We start from the raw sequence: 15,443 nt of genomic DNA on the forward strand, positions 1-15,443 counted from the left end.
GCTTGTCTTGAAGGGCCCTGTTCAGCGGTGCTTGTCTTGAAGGGCCCTGTTCAGCGGTGCTTGTCTTGAAGGGCCCTGTTCAGCAGTGCTTGTCTTGAAGGGCCCTGTTCAGCGGTTCTTGACATGTGTCACCAGGGCACCAGATCCGGCCAATATTTGGAGTTCACTCGCCATCCGACTTCTCGCTTGCGGGGCCCTCCTGTGCTGGAGTCCTGGGCCCGTGGGTTTCCTCCTTCACACCCGGAATGGGGCTGGTGGGGCCCTCCTGGGCAGCTCGCCTGCTGCCGGACTTGTTGGCCGTTCTGTCCTTGCCATCCTTCCGTGATTCTCTGTGGCCCTTGCCTCCCTTTGTCGATGTGCCAGGTGGCACCCCACTTCCTGACGGTGCCAGGGTGGTGCCTTTGGAGGCTGCCGTCTCTGGCCTCTGGCGCCGGCCCTTGCCTTTCTTTGATTTCTTCCCAGGGGGTGGGCTGGCTGTCCCTTTACTGCTGGCAGATGTAGCTGCCCTTGAAGGTGGTGGACTCCAATATCCTTGGACTATGGTCCTTGTAGGTCCAGGGGTTGTGGTGGCTGAGGTGCTGATTGAACTCTTACGAGATGGAGGGGGTGGGTCAGGTGATGGAAAGAGGTTAATTTTGGACAGGAAAAACTTTTTAGGAGCAGTGGGAAGGGTAGGTGCAGTGGGTGTGGGAGTGGAGGAAGAGGATGTGGTTGTAGGAGAGTCAAGTGTGGTGTCTTTGGGTGCAGGTGCTTGTGACAGAGGCTGTCGTGAGGTGGATGGCTGTTGGGTGGGTGGCTGCTTGCGTTTGTGTGGTTTGGAAGAGGGGGTGACAGACACAGTGGGAGAGGACACAGGGGACGTGTAAATGGCAGTGGGGGGGTGACTGCACGTGTGCGGAGTGTTCTGGTGGGTGTGCTGGTGATGGGCATAGTGGCTGATGATGTTGTGCATGCAAGTGTGAGTGGAGACGTGACAGGGAGGGAGGAGGGAGACGAGGAGGAGGGGGACACAGAGGAGGCAGTGGCTGTTGGCATGTCTGCATGTGGCTGTTGCTTGTGTGAATGCTTGTGTGATGTGTGGTGCTTATGTCTGGATGAGCTGCCCTTGGGTGTTGAGGTGTGTGCAGGCTGGTATGTAGGTGTGTCTGGGATAGGCAGAGGAACAGGGGAGTGGGACTGGGTTGAGGAAATTGGAGGAGGGAGGCAGGAGACAGGGACAATGGCTGCCGTCAGTGCTGAGGCCAGAGCGTTGAACGATCGCTGATGTGCAGCCTGACCCGAATGAATGCCCTCCAGGTATGCATTCCTCCGGTGCACCTCCCTTTCTACCCCCTGGATGGCATTCAAAAGGGTAGACTGCCCAACAATGAGCATCCTGAGGAGGTCAATGACCTCCTCACTGAGGGCAGCAGGGGTAACTGGGGCAGGGCCTGAGGTGCCTGGGGCAAAGGAGATGCCCGCCTTCGTGTGCGAGCGGGCATGGGGCGAACGCTGAGGCGCTGCTTGGAGGGCAGAGCTGGTGCGCTGGGTGGCGGCTGTACCAGTTGTTGCGGTGGGCACGGATGTTGCCGCCACCACAAGGGAGCTCCCTTCTGAGGACGTGTCTGTGTCGCTGATGTCTCCATGTGTCCCCGTTGTGGAGCTCCCCTCGCCCTCCGTCTCACTGGTGAACTCCAAGTCGGTTGCATGGCCCTCTGGGGCCATGTGAGATGCAGCTCCCTCGTGCTCCGATGCCACTTCTCCTCCGCCTGATGATGCTAATGCACACATGTACAGGAAGAGCAGCAAAAAAGGAGGGGGGGAAATAAAGACATGTTGAGTGCATGCATTGGCAACACAGTTGGCGGAGAGGACAGACACAGAAGCCCCCTGCACTACGCCGCGCACTTGGGGTACACTACTCAATCATTGGGACTTGGCCTACAAGCCTATGGACGACAATTGCACACATAGGTGACACAGGGCCATGGATAGCTGTACTTGGCACCCTACAGAGGTGGGGTGCGGGGGTACAGGGCCATGCCTTACGGAGGGGCCTAGCCTACAGAAATCGCCCTGGCCTAGGGATACCCACAGCCCTCCTCCCCCACCCAGACACCTCCACTGCGTGCTAAGATAGCAGAATGTGCTGGTACTCACCCCCTTGTGTCTGCTGTGATGTCCTCACGCGCCCATCCAAATCTGGGTAGGCCACCGCCAGGATCCGGGACATCAGAGGGGTCAATTGACGAGTGGCACCCCTCCTACGTTGGGAGGCCATCCCCAGCAGAGCCTCCGAGGTCTTCCTGCTCCCGCGGCGGATGTCCTCCCACCTCTTGCAGCAGTGGGTGCCCATCTGTTGTGGACCCCAAGGGTCCGGACCTCCTTGGCGATGGCACGCCAAATGTCGATTGTCTGATGGGCGCTGATCTATGTGACATGTACAGGGGGAGAAAATAAAATATCAACATTTTCTGCATGCTCGATGTGAGTGGCCCCCCCTCCCCACCCTTGCCATATGGCACATGCTCTCATCTGTCGTTTGATGCATGCCTCATTCGCTCCCCTCCCCACCATCGTTTATTCACCCCACTCAACCCAGGCATTGGCCATAAAGCATGGTCCCAGTGTACTTACCTGTTGGTCTGGAGGACCGTAGAGTAGCGCATACTGGGGGAGGACCCCATCCACGAGTTTCTCCAATTCTTCTGAAGTGAAGGCAGGGGCCCTTTCCCCAGTCGCAGCAGCCATTGTCTCTTCCAGACCGAGGTCACAGCAGCACTTGCAGTATAGGTCCTCTTCTGTGGATGATCAGGTCTCGAGTGATTAAGCAGATAGAAAATGGCGGTCACGCCCGCGGCGGTGCGTACCGCGGCGGTGCGTACCGCGACCGCCGGCGCACATCGTCATTGGCTCCTGAAACCCATAGGGTTCAATGTTAACCAATGCGGCTTTGCACCGCGGTCTTCGACCGCCTACCGCCACGGTGTGCCACGCCAGCGCATTGACCTCACATCCCACTGTCGCACTTCACAGGTCAGGCAGCCGCCATTTCAAGGGCCCACATGGCTTAATTCCTACTGCGTCACACATGCCTAGGCCTTGCATCGACACTCATACAAGCCATTCACTGCATAGAGAATCGTGTACTGTGCATGCTGTGGGAACGTACCTGTGGGTTGCTTGACTCTGTGCTCCATGTTGTCCTTCCTAGGCACCGTCCGCTGGGACTTGCGAGGAGATGGAGGAATCTTCCTGTGTACAGACCGCTGGTGGACCTGTCGACAATGGAAGAAAGACATGTCATATTGACATACAGGCTTGACCGAGCCACTATACAGGAACTGTGTGCCCAGCTGGAGCCAGACCTGATGTCACACATCCGCCAACCCACAGGGATTCCCTCTCTAGTGCAGGTTCTGTCAGTACTCCATTTTTTGGCAAGTGGGTCATTTCAATCAACAGTGGCCATTTCATCAGGGATGTCTCAGCCTATGTTTTCAAAGGTGTTGGCCAGAGTGTTGTCTGCCCTGATGAAATATATGCGGAGCTACATTGTTTTCCCTGAGGTGGTAGATTTGGCTACAGTGAAGGGTGATTTCTATGCCCTTGGACATATTCCCAACATCATTGGTGCCATTGATGGGACACATGTGGCTTTGGTCCCCCCCAGCAGGAGTGAACAGGTGTACAGGAACAGAAAAAGTTATCATTCGATGAATGTCCAGGTGATCTGTTTGGCTGACCAGTACATCTCCCATGTAAATGCCAAGTTCCCTGGGTCAGTGCATGACGCGTACATCATGCGAAATAGCAGCATCCCTTATGTGATGGAACAACTACAGAGACACCGTGTGTGGCTAATTGGTGACTCTGGTTACCCCAACATGTCACGGCTACTGACCCCAGTGAGGAATCCCAGGACCAGGGCAGAGGAACGGTACAATGAGGCCCATGGGAGTACTAGGAGGGTGATCGAACGCACCTTCGGCCTCCTGAAGGCCAGGTTTAGGTGCCTGCATATGACAGGTGGATCCCTAATGTACTCACCGAAGAAGGTGTGTCATATCATCGTGGCCTGCTGTATGCTTCACAACCTGGCTTTGCGACGCCAGGTACCTTTCCTGCAGGAGGATGCTCCAGATGGTGGTGTAGTAGCAGCTGTGGAGCCTGTGGAGAGTGAAGAGGAGGAAGACGATGAGGACGACACAGACAACAGGGACACAGTAATAGAGCAGTATTTTCAATAACACACAGGTAAGAATCAACACCGGCATTTTACATTTACTTACAGTCTCCTGCCTCTCTACTGTCTGTCCTATTCCCCCAGTGTATGTTAACTGAGTTGTGACTTTCCCTTCCAATTTCAGAGATGTGGGCCCCACTGCATGACCTCTGCTTTGTTTGCCCATGGACTACAGCTGTGTGACAGTGGTATGTTGTCATCAGAATGTAACTTGACATTTTGCAACGGTTAAGTCTAATACATTTGTTCAAAATACAGGCAGACTCCAGATTATTTTTGTGCAATAAGTCTTTTTATTAAAGTGCTGAATTTAGGGACATGGTTGAAAAATCGGTGATGGGTGATGGTGGAGGAATGTCCATGGCAGAGTCCAGGTTTTCAGACTCACAGGTGCATTGTCCATATGCCTGTGGAAGGTGGAGCAGGGGCAGTTTAAGGTTGGACAGGGTGACAATGTGGGACAGTGGGATGACATCAGGGGGTATCCTTTCCTGGCGGGGGTCTTGGCATCCTACTCTGTCTTCTTCCTAGATCTCAGGCCCCGCTTGCGGGGTGGTTCTCCTTCTGCAGGGGGTGGGGTTCTGGTGGCCTGTGGTTCTTGTGTGGGGGCCTCCTGTCCACTAGCGCCGGCGGAGGTGGTAGCCTGTTCTTGGTCCATGCTAGTGACAGGGGCCCTTTGTGGTGCCACAGTCTCCCGCAATGTGGTGACAATCTGGTTGAGAGCCACGACGATGGTGCCCATTGCGGAAGTAATGTTTCTCAGTTCTTCCCTGAACCCCATAAACTGTTCCTCCTGCAGTACCTGGATCTCCTGGAACCTGGCCAGTACCGTCGCCATCGTCTCCTGGGAGTTGTGGTAGGCTCCCATGATGGAGGAGAGGGCCTCGTGGAGAGTGGGTTCCCTGGGCCTGTCCCCCCCCTGTCGCACAGCAGCCCTCCCAGTTCCCCTGTTTCCCTGGGCCTCTGTCCCCTGGACCGTGTGCCCACTACCACTGCCCCCAGGTCCCTGTTGTTGGGGTGGTGGGTTAACCTGGGTGCCCTGTAGTGGTGGACACACCGCTGATTGACGTGTCCTGGAGACAGAGGCCTGGGCCCGCTGGGTGGGAGCTGTGCTGGTGTTCCCAGAGGGGGGTAGGTCCGCTGTGGCCTGTGGCTGTGTGAGGGGAACCGACTGTCCCAAGGTCCCCGATGGGCCGGGCTGGTCATCTGGGTCCAGGGAGACAGAGCTGCTGTCATCACTGGGGGCCTCTTCTGGGGGTGGGATGGACATTTCTGGACCCTCCTGGGCGGTGTGGTGGCATTCGGGTCCTGCAGGGGTATAAGAGTATGGTTATTGCTTCTGTGTGTGCCATATCGTGCAATGGGTGGGTGCCCGTGTACCCCAGTGCTGGCATTTCATTGTGGGGGCTGTAGTGACGGTGGTTTGTGGGGGAGATGGGTATGTGCAGTGGGCATGCTTAGGTGATGGGTGTCCATGGTTTGTGGTGGCATGCAGGGTTTGGTGTTGGGATGGGTGGGTTGTGATGGTGAGACATTAGCAAGGAGGATGTGTGATGGGGGTGGGGTGAGAGGGTGGGGGTATGAGTTGGCATGCTGGATGGGGTGGGGGGGATGAAGTAGTGAAGATGAGACTTACCAGAGTCCATTCCTCCAGCTACTCCTGCGAGGCCCTCAGGATGCAGGATGTTCAAGACTTGCTCCTCCCATGCTGTAAATTCTGGGGGTTGAGGTGGGGGTCCGCCGCCAGTCTTCTGCACCGCGATGTTGTGTCTGGATACCATGGAACGCACCTTCCCCCGTAGGTCGTTCCACCGCTTCCTGATGTTGTCCCGATTTCTTGGATGCTGTCCCACAGCGTTGACCCTGTCCACTATTCTTTGCCATAGCTCCATCTTCCTGGCAATGCTGGTGTGCTGCACCTGTGTCCCGAAGAGCTGGGGCTCTACCCGAACTATTTCCTCCACCATGACCCTGAGTTCTGCGTCTGAGAACCTGGGGTGTCTTGGGGGTGCCATGGGGTGGTGTGGATGAGGTGTGTGGTGGAGTATGTGTTGATGAGTGTGGTGAGTGTGGTGGTGTGTGGTGTTTTGTGCGTGGATGTTGTGTGGGTGATGGTGTATTGTGCCTCTGTGTGATGGTGTTCTCTATTCTGTGCTGTCTCTCTCTGGGCTTCGTCTCTGATTTGTGGTCGTAGGGGTTTGTGTGTGATGTGGGTGTGTGTTTTATAGTTAATTGGGTGTGTGGGAGTGTTGTGTGTATGTGTATCAGGTGTGTGTATTTCAAATTGTCCAATGTGGTTGTGTTTTGTAAGTGTGTATGTATTTTGACCGCGGCGGTGTGTACCGCCAATGGAATACCGCAGTTGAAAGACCGCCGCGTGGATTCGTGGGTCGTAATGGCATGGGCGTTTCTCTGTTGGCGTGACGGTGGAGGTTTGGTCATCACCAGTTTTTCGCTGCCCTTTGATGTGGCGGACTTTTGTGGATGTCGGGATTTTGGCAGTTTGCCTGTTGCGGGTCAGAATGAACGTGGCGGTTCACCGCAACCGCGGCGGTGTTGTGGCGGTCTTCTGACCAGCGGTAAGCACCTTTTACCGCCGAGGTTGGAATGACCCCCATAGTCTTGTGACTTTGAATGTGCACTGCATTTTACCACTGCAACTTCTCCTGGCAACTGAATGGCATGTAACAACTCTCTTATTATTTCACCATTTTTCACTGGTGATCCTGAAGAAGTCATGAAGCCTCTCTGTGACCACAACTGTCCAAAGTCATGCACTATTCCAAATCCGTACTGACTGTCAGTATAAATGGTAACTTTCATCAATGCGGAAAGTTGACAAGCTCTGGTAAGTGCTACCAATTCCACTACTTGTGCAGAGTAAACTCCCTGAAGCCAGGATGCTTCCAGAACACCTGTTATCGTACATACAGCATATCCTGCTTTCAATATTCCCAGCGCATCTCTTAAACATGAACCATCAACAAAAAGGTCTTGATCGTTGTCTTCCAATCGGGTGTCCTTGATGTCAGGTCTTGGTTTTTTACAAAATTCGGTCACCTGAAGACAGTCGTGCTCGACGTCTTCAGCGTTCTCAATCTCGACATTTTCACTGGGAAACAAGGTTGCTGGATTCAACGTACTGCACTTTTTCAGCTGCACATTCGGTGAACCCAAAATTATTGTCTCGTACCTTGTAAGCCTACCACCAGTCATGTGCTGTGTTCGGGAATGTGTCAAAAGTATCTCGACTGAGTGAGGGACCATAACTGTTAAAGGATGCCCCATCACTATTCCTTCACTCTGGGTTAGGCTGATACCAACTGCTGCTACGGCACACAAACACCCTGGCAGTGCTGCTGCGACTGGATCCAAAGTAGCTGAAACATATGCTACTGGTCTGTTAACGCCACCATGGGCTTGAGTCAAGACAGACAAGGAACATGCATCACGTTCATGACAAAACAATGTGAAAGGCTTTGTGTAATCAGGCATACCTAACGCTGGAGCCCTGCACATGCATTCCTTTAATTCAATAAAAGCATCCATCTCATCTCCCTTCAACTCTATTTCATCCAGCTCATCTTTCTGGGTCAGTTTCAGTAAAGGTTTTGCTAGAGTTGAGAAATTGGGAATCCATTGGCGACAATAGCTCACCATCCCCAAAAACGTTCTCACTTCTCTTCTCGTCTTCGGTGGACTCATCTGAAGTACACTTGTTAACCTTTCTTTCATAATTCTTTGTGACCCTTTCTCTATTTGATGACCCAAATATTTCACTTTCTTCTGGCAGAATTGTAATTTTGAAGGGGACCCTTTGTGTCCATTCCTTCCCAAATGGTTCAATAGAGCAATGGTATCGGCTGTATAGTCACTTTCTGTCTTAGATGCAATTAGCAGATCGTCAATGTATTGCACCAAGGTTGATTCAAATGGTAACTCCAACGATTCCAAATCCTTCTTTAGAATCTGATTGAAAATTTATGGTGACTCCGAAAACCCTTGAGGAATTCGACACCAACTGTAGACCCTGTCTAGGAATTTGAAACAAAAGAGGAATTGGCTGTCCTCATGAAGAGGCACAGAAAAGAATGCTTGTGACAAATCGATAACTGACAACCACTCAGCGTCACAGGGAACTTGAAACATTATCACAGCTGGATTTGGTACTACGGGACAGCATTTGACTATTATGTCATTTATCTTCCTCAAATCCTGAACAATCCGGACCTTTCCACTCGGTTTTATCAGTCCCATAATTGGTGAATTACATGGACTGCTTAACACTTCTTTTAGTACTCCCTGTTTTATAAACTCATCAATGAGTTGGGCGACTTTCATGAGGGTGTCTTGTGCCATATGGTATTGTGGGGTCTGGGGAAAAGGTACATTGGGTTTCACAGTCACCTTCACTGGTTCTACCCCTTTGACCAATCCTACTTCTTTCCCTGTCATATCCCACACTTCCTTTCCGACTGTTTCCTGTAACTCAGCAGGAATGTCTGCTTCAGTGAGCATTGGGTAAAGAGTAATCAGGGGATACTCTTCATCAACAGTTTCTGCTTCGTCCCCTTCTACGCTGTCCTCTTCTTCCCCATCACTGTTTGTCTGAATTATAATTCCATCATTTGAACACATAATCGAACATCCCAATTTGCACAATAGGTCTTTCCCTAACAGTGATATCGGGCTTGAGTCACACACCACAAATTTATGTGACCCTTGAAAGTTACCAATTCTGACTTGCACTGGGTCAGTGATTGGGTTTGTCAGGTACCTATTTGCTACTCCCACTACTTGAACTGTTCTCCCTGAAAGTGGCAAATTTGGTACTTCGATGCTCCTAACAGTAGAGCGTGTAGCCCCTGTGTCAACCAAGAATGAAACTCGATGACCCATAGCTCTTCCTTCCACATACAGACCCTTTTGATCAACTTCCAAAGATGCTGCAAGCATACAATTTCCCTCTTCATCTGAACTTTCACTCTCCCATACATCCTTTATTCCATCCTCACTGTGTAAAGGGAATTGGTGTACTGTGTCATTTTGGTTCATCACTTGACCCGTGACCTGCTGAGGAAGCATTACCTGTTGCTGATTCATTGGTGCTAAGGGTATTTGCATTTGCTGATTAGGTACCATGGGAAACTGCTGTTGCATTGGCTGCAACTGTGCCATTTGTGCACGGGGCATTTGCACCTGCTGCGGTTGTATGGGTTGTAAACCCTGCATCTGATTCATATTATTCTGAAAATTTGGATTTGGACCCCTTAATTTCAGTCCTCTCATATTCTGAAATGTATTGACATCATTGTTTTGCTGACCTACACCTTCCTGCACCATCATTGGGCACTCCCGTTTCCAATGCCCGATAATTCCGCACGTGTGGCATGGCATCACCTTCTTCATTGCCTGTATACCATTTGGAATCATAACAGTATTTATGTCAGGACCATTATTCACAAAACCTCCTCGACCTCTGCCTCTCATCTGCGGCTGAAACATAGCATTTCCCTGCTGTTGCTGCTGCGGCATCTGTTGTTGAAATCCTTGCAAACCTTGCAAACCTGTCTGAGCTGCTGTAAGCTGCATCACCTTTTCCTTCAACCTTTTCTGTTTTGTCTCAATCTCATCACTGCAGTATTTTGCATAGTTCAACACTTCATCGATCGATTTTGACTGCCAACAAATCAAATGCATTTTAATCATCTGACTGACCTCGGGTCTCAACCCTTCCACAAATCTAAACACGAAATGGAGCATGTCCTTTGCCTCAATCGTCTCCGTGCCACTATAATTTTTAAACGCTTTCAACAATCTCTCATAGTACGCATGTATTGATTCTTTAGCCTCTTGTGCTGTTCTGTCGATCCTCTGCAAATCCACATTTTTCGACGCAACCTTGGTTTTCAAGTGCTCGATCACCTTATGGTGTAAACTCATTACCGTAGGCGATGGTGCACCTGTGTCCCTATCTCTTTCTGGTCCACTCGTCGGCCAACCTACAGTTCTTTTACAGTCATCCCATAAATCTGCCGGAACCACTATTTCAAACAAGGTATTCAGGTCTTCCCAGAGACATTTCACGAGTTTCACAAATCTATCTGTCTGTTGATACCATTCAATCGGTTTCTCCCTCAATTTGGGGAAATCATCCGTAAAGGATTGAATATCGCACCTGTGCCATGGTACATGTACAAGTTTTCCCCCTGCTGTCTCTCTCATTGGCAACATGGTTATCAGATCGTAATTCTGTTGTGCCTTTTCATTCCGATCTGGGGTACTTTCCTTCTTTTTGTCCTTTTTCTTAACCCATCTGCTTTCCCACTTATCTAGGCATCTCCATACCTGCGCGCTCTGCAGTATCTCCTTGAGATGCGTTTTCATCCCTGCCGACCTCATGTGTTCAAAATCTTTGGTCTCGAAGTCTAGCCTGTAACTTCTGCTCAAATGTTTAGTCTTACCTATGTCAATCTTGTTTCTGTCTGTAATTTCTTGTAACTTCTTATGTATGTTGCTCACTTCTCTTGTAATCCTGGGGCACATGTATCTCAGCTCTTCTTCTGTGTATGACTCTAACCTGTTCAGACCCATTGTTCCCTCTACTCATTCATCTGCTTCCATGCCCAATCTTATCCTATTCAGGTATTCTTCTCCCTTCCCACTGGATGTACTCTGTGGGGAGTTCAGACTGTTGAACCATTGTGCTAGCTGTTGCGCGCTCAGTCCCATCAATGTAGCACTTACATCAACTGCTACTGATGCTTGCGGTAACGTTTCAGTCTTTGAGGTTAACGGTATTAATAGTGGTGGATTTGACCGTACCACTGTTGACGTAGCACAAATTGGAATTGGACTAAATTCCGACAACGACCCAGATCCATTTGGCAGTGTTGCTATCGGAGTTGTTTCTGGAGTAATTTCTATGCATCTTCTCCCTGTCTCACTTTGTGTCATTACCCCTTGGTCACATGCGTTTGAGTTTGCCTGTATATACAGTGGTACTGGCGGACCCACAGTAATAGGCAGAGATATTGCATCTGGATTCTGTCTGTCCCCTGAATTCTGTGACATGTTAATCCCCACATTATGATTCATCATTGCTGGCATACTTAACTGACCCTCTGTTACTCGAGTGTGCCTCTGCACTTCTTGTACCTGCTTTTGAGGCATCAAGAATTGTGTTGATTCGGCTTGAATCAATGTCGGTCTTTGGTAACTCTGTCCTCCCTGAGCCCCTAAGCCAGAAGTTGTTCCCAAGTTATGCTCATCACAGCAGTGTCTTTGAATCTGCGTCTGATAATTATCGACAGGTTTCAATAGAGGCACGTCAGGATATATTCTCTGAACTTGTGGTATTTGTGGTGAAAAAGGCATATCGGAACCGTTCTGCCTTTGTGATATTCTCAAATTCGGTGTTACATTACCCTGTGTTGGTTCTGGAGAGGCAGTACTAATGCTTGATCCTTTTTCGCTTTCCACATATGGTGGCGGGCGATCATTCAGCAATTGTATAATGAACTCCTCATCGTCTGACTCGTCTGACCTTTTTGAGTTTCTGTTATTTTCTCTATCTCTGGACTGACTCCTGTTTGTTTTATAGGTAGCTTTCCTTCCTTCCGTCTCTGCCTCATCAGTAATTGCTGGGAACAATTTAATTCCCTGCAGTACGTCTGATCTCCAAACCTTTTGTGTGTTATCCCATCGAGCATCCGCTAGTGTCTTTTCTACTTTTCTTATTCTTGTCTCAAATTTCTTTTGTTGTTGGTTTCTAGCTATCAACTCCCAAGTTGCTAATGCCTCAAACTGTGCTGGTCTTGGAGGTACTTTCATGTCGTATAGCGCAAATCTTAAATTCTCCAAAACCCTTAGGTTAAACGACCCATGGATAGGGAACGCTGCACTTCCATGCTTCTCTGTTAATTTGCACCATTGCTTTAGCCAAAGACCTGGTGCGACACCCTTTTCTTCAATTACGATGTAAGCTGGTGTAGCCTCAGGCGGTGTCTATTCTCCTACATTTGCTTTGATGTAAACATCTCCCCTCATGGCACTCTTAAATGCTTGAAAAATGTCATCTTTCAGTCTTTTATTTTTCTAAAATGTGTAATCAATAAGTGACTTTAATTCCCGGAATACTCTTTGCTTGCCTTTCCCCTCCAATTGCGCTCCACGGACTGCGTCCAATCTGTGCGCGACCCTTCTTACCAACCAACCTATCCCAGCGCGGCTCCTAGTGACGTCACACTCACACACTGCGGCTGACAAAGTCCCGCGGCTTGTCCTCTTTCATTCAGCTTCACTCGAAACTAATTTCTGCAATATATCGCGAGCACTAACCAAAAAGAAGAAAACAAATCTGTCGGTTTACTACAGGAAGGGTAACACACTCGCTTCAGAGACCTTAGGGATTTTTCACTAGCCTCGGCAGTTATTCCATCTTTCTCGGTCTCCCACTTTCGCAAGTAAAATTTGACCCGCAAACTTTACCCTCAACTGATCAATGAACTATTCTAGCGCGCTTTAGAATTCATCAAATCTCAAAGTCGAAAATTTCTTTCATGCCTCAATATTCATACCAACTTGTTGACCACGCCCGATCAACCTATTAAACCGAACAGATTACAACATCAATCAAGTGTCTCATACACTTTTCAACATACTCCGGAGTCTCTTGACCTCGCAGGGCCCGTCTCAACATCAACAACCACGTGGACAATTTATCTTCACAAAGCGCTACACACATGTGAAGTTCGACGCCTTCCCTACTCTCACACTTTGGAGTCACACTCCTCTAAAACTTCAACTGGAGTTCGTATCCCCGCCTAAAATCCTCACAAACTTCTCAATTCATCTGCGGCAATAAGCTGTGCAAGCGCAAAACCCTAACTTCACTCATACCGTCACTAGAAACGCCGAAAACATTCTCACACCTCCATGTCCTCCATTCGCAAGCTCCGAGATCCCGGGAAAGTCATTGGGGACTTAGGGCATCATCATCTCTCCAACTTGTTTTATCAAAGAAAATTCTAACCTAACTCCGTCTATTGCTCGGATGGGGTCCCAAAGGGCGAAACCATCCTCTGCTACCATCTACTGATAACGCGTCCAGCCCTTACAAATTACCTGTACCGGGACACGTTGGAGGTCGGTGAACCTTTTAGCCGAGTTGGGCTCTCCTTATCCTTCAATAGTCGGTCACTTAAATCAATAATCAATAACTGTTGTGCGCGATAGCCAATAATCAAGTAATAGATTAAAATAACACATTAGGAATCAATAACAGTTGATATTTCGACGCACCATGATCTTTCAGTCATGAATAACCACACGGGTTTATTAAAAGTTAGTGAATTTATTTCTCTATATTAACAAAGCTAGCACAATGTATATAAGTCTCAAAACCAAATGATATATGTATACTAACATTACTAGCTGTCCATAGCGTCGGAAGAAACGCAACCTATGAAATATCTGAATGATAGTACATTCAGTTATGGCAATACAGATCACTAATATAAGCAACTGAATTTGACTAATCTCGTACATTGGTCAGCATAACAAGATTTCAATTCAACATGGTGCATCAAGTTCATACCTCGACTAACCTCTAATTAGCATTGGCATGTGGGGCTTCATGCAAAACGAATTTAATCAACACAAATTTGGAAAACTTCTAACTTAGGCCCTATCAAAATAGCAGTTGGTACCTAAAAGGAAAAACACAATGCATAATACAATTATCCTTTCATATTTACCAATTACAATCAGCATTCAAGAAAGTCTTCGTCCTTCAGGTACCGGTTCGATCAGCATGGGGCAGAATTTCAAAGGGGCAAAGTTAAGGGCAAGTTTCCTTGCAGCAGCAAGGAGAATAGGCAAAGTTACTGCATGGACAAGACGGGGCAATTTAAAGTTAAAGTCCCTAGGGTGAGAATTCTCAAAAGTCTCTTTCTCAGTAATAGAAAAAGGGCATCAAGATGTCGTCTAAGATGGCGTCTGGCGTTTGGCTTCAAAGATGGCATCAAGGAAAAATGGCTGACTTCCCTTTGTCCAGTGGGTTTAAATAAGAAACATTCCGAATTCTGCAGGGTCTTCCATTGGAGGGTTCATAGGGTAGCTTCAAATTGCCCAATGAAAATGTCTTTCTACTAGTACTCTTTTATGCATACATTGTCCTTGGAGCCTTGGAACACAAGTTGTAACACCTGCAGACTGACCTTGGATCAGAGGGGATGAAACCGGCCTAGTACGAAACCTTGGAGATAAGTGTATTAGTCATCTTCTACTGGAAAAATACAACTTCAAGCAAGAATATATGTTACATTAGTTCAAGGAAAAGCCACGCAGTTAGAATTTGAGACCAGGCAACTAGGCCAAAGCCTCTACTAAATTTAAGCTAAGTACAAACAGTTTCAATAAGAAATCATGGCACACTTTTGCAATTATGACAGATTACTACATTTCCCAATTCTTCATGATTAATAAAGCACGTTTATAATATTGGCGAACTACCCCGAGGGCACAATTTCCCCCGTACATTATTTTCTTTTCTAAAATCACACTACATTATACAATTTTGGTTACATGACATATATGAATATACGTAGGACCCTCTTTTTCTGCGTCATCACATGCTTTTGGGCTACTGGCCTCTGACTACTGGCAATACACCGCTATCTGGCACTAAGCGTCTGGCCGACTGGTACCTCTGAAGGCAAGTAGGCCACTAACAGCCTTTTAGAAATGGCTTCTGACACGATCTTTTGACAAGCGTATCCTTTCTAACATCTATTCCTTCCTCAACATGTCCCAAGCACTCCCACCTTCACCAGCACAGCAGAGTTGGGAGGAAGAATGTGAGTGCACCTCTACCACAAAGGAATGGTGCAACATTCTACATCGCGCCTGTACCTTGGCCTGCAGTACGGCTAGCAAATAAATTTTCCTCAAAATCGCACATTATTGGTACTACACTCCGGCTAAGTTTGCCCAGTAGAAGAGGAGCAGTGATAATACATGCTGTCGCCACTGTGGCCAGGTTAGTATTCTCACCCACCTCCTGTGGCACTGTACCCAGATAAAACCTTTCTGGGTGGAGGTCTTACAACTGGTCAATTACATATGCAGGACTGATATCCCTAAGTTTCCTAGTTATATCTTACTGGCCCTACCGAATCCTTTGACCTATCCTCTCACAATACCTTGATTGCCTAGC

This window comes from Pleurodeles waltl, chromosome 8 (genome assembly GCF_031143425.1).
Source record: "Pleurodeles waltl isolate 20211129_DDA chromosome 8, aPleWal1.hap1.20221129, whole genome shotgun sequence".
Lineage (NCBI taxonomy): Eukaryota > Metazoa > Chordata > Amphibia > Caudata > Salamandridae > Pleurodeles > Pleurodeles waltl.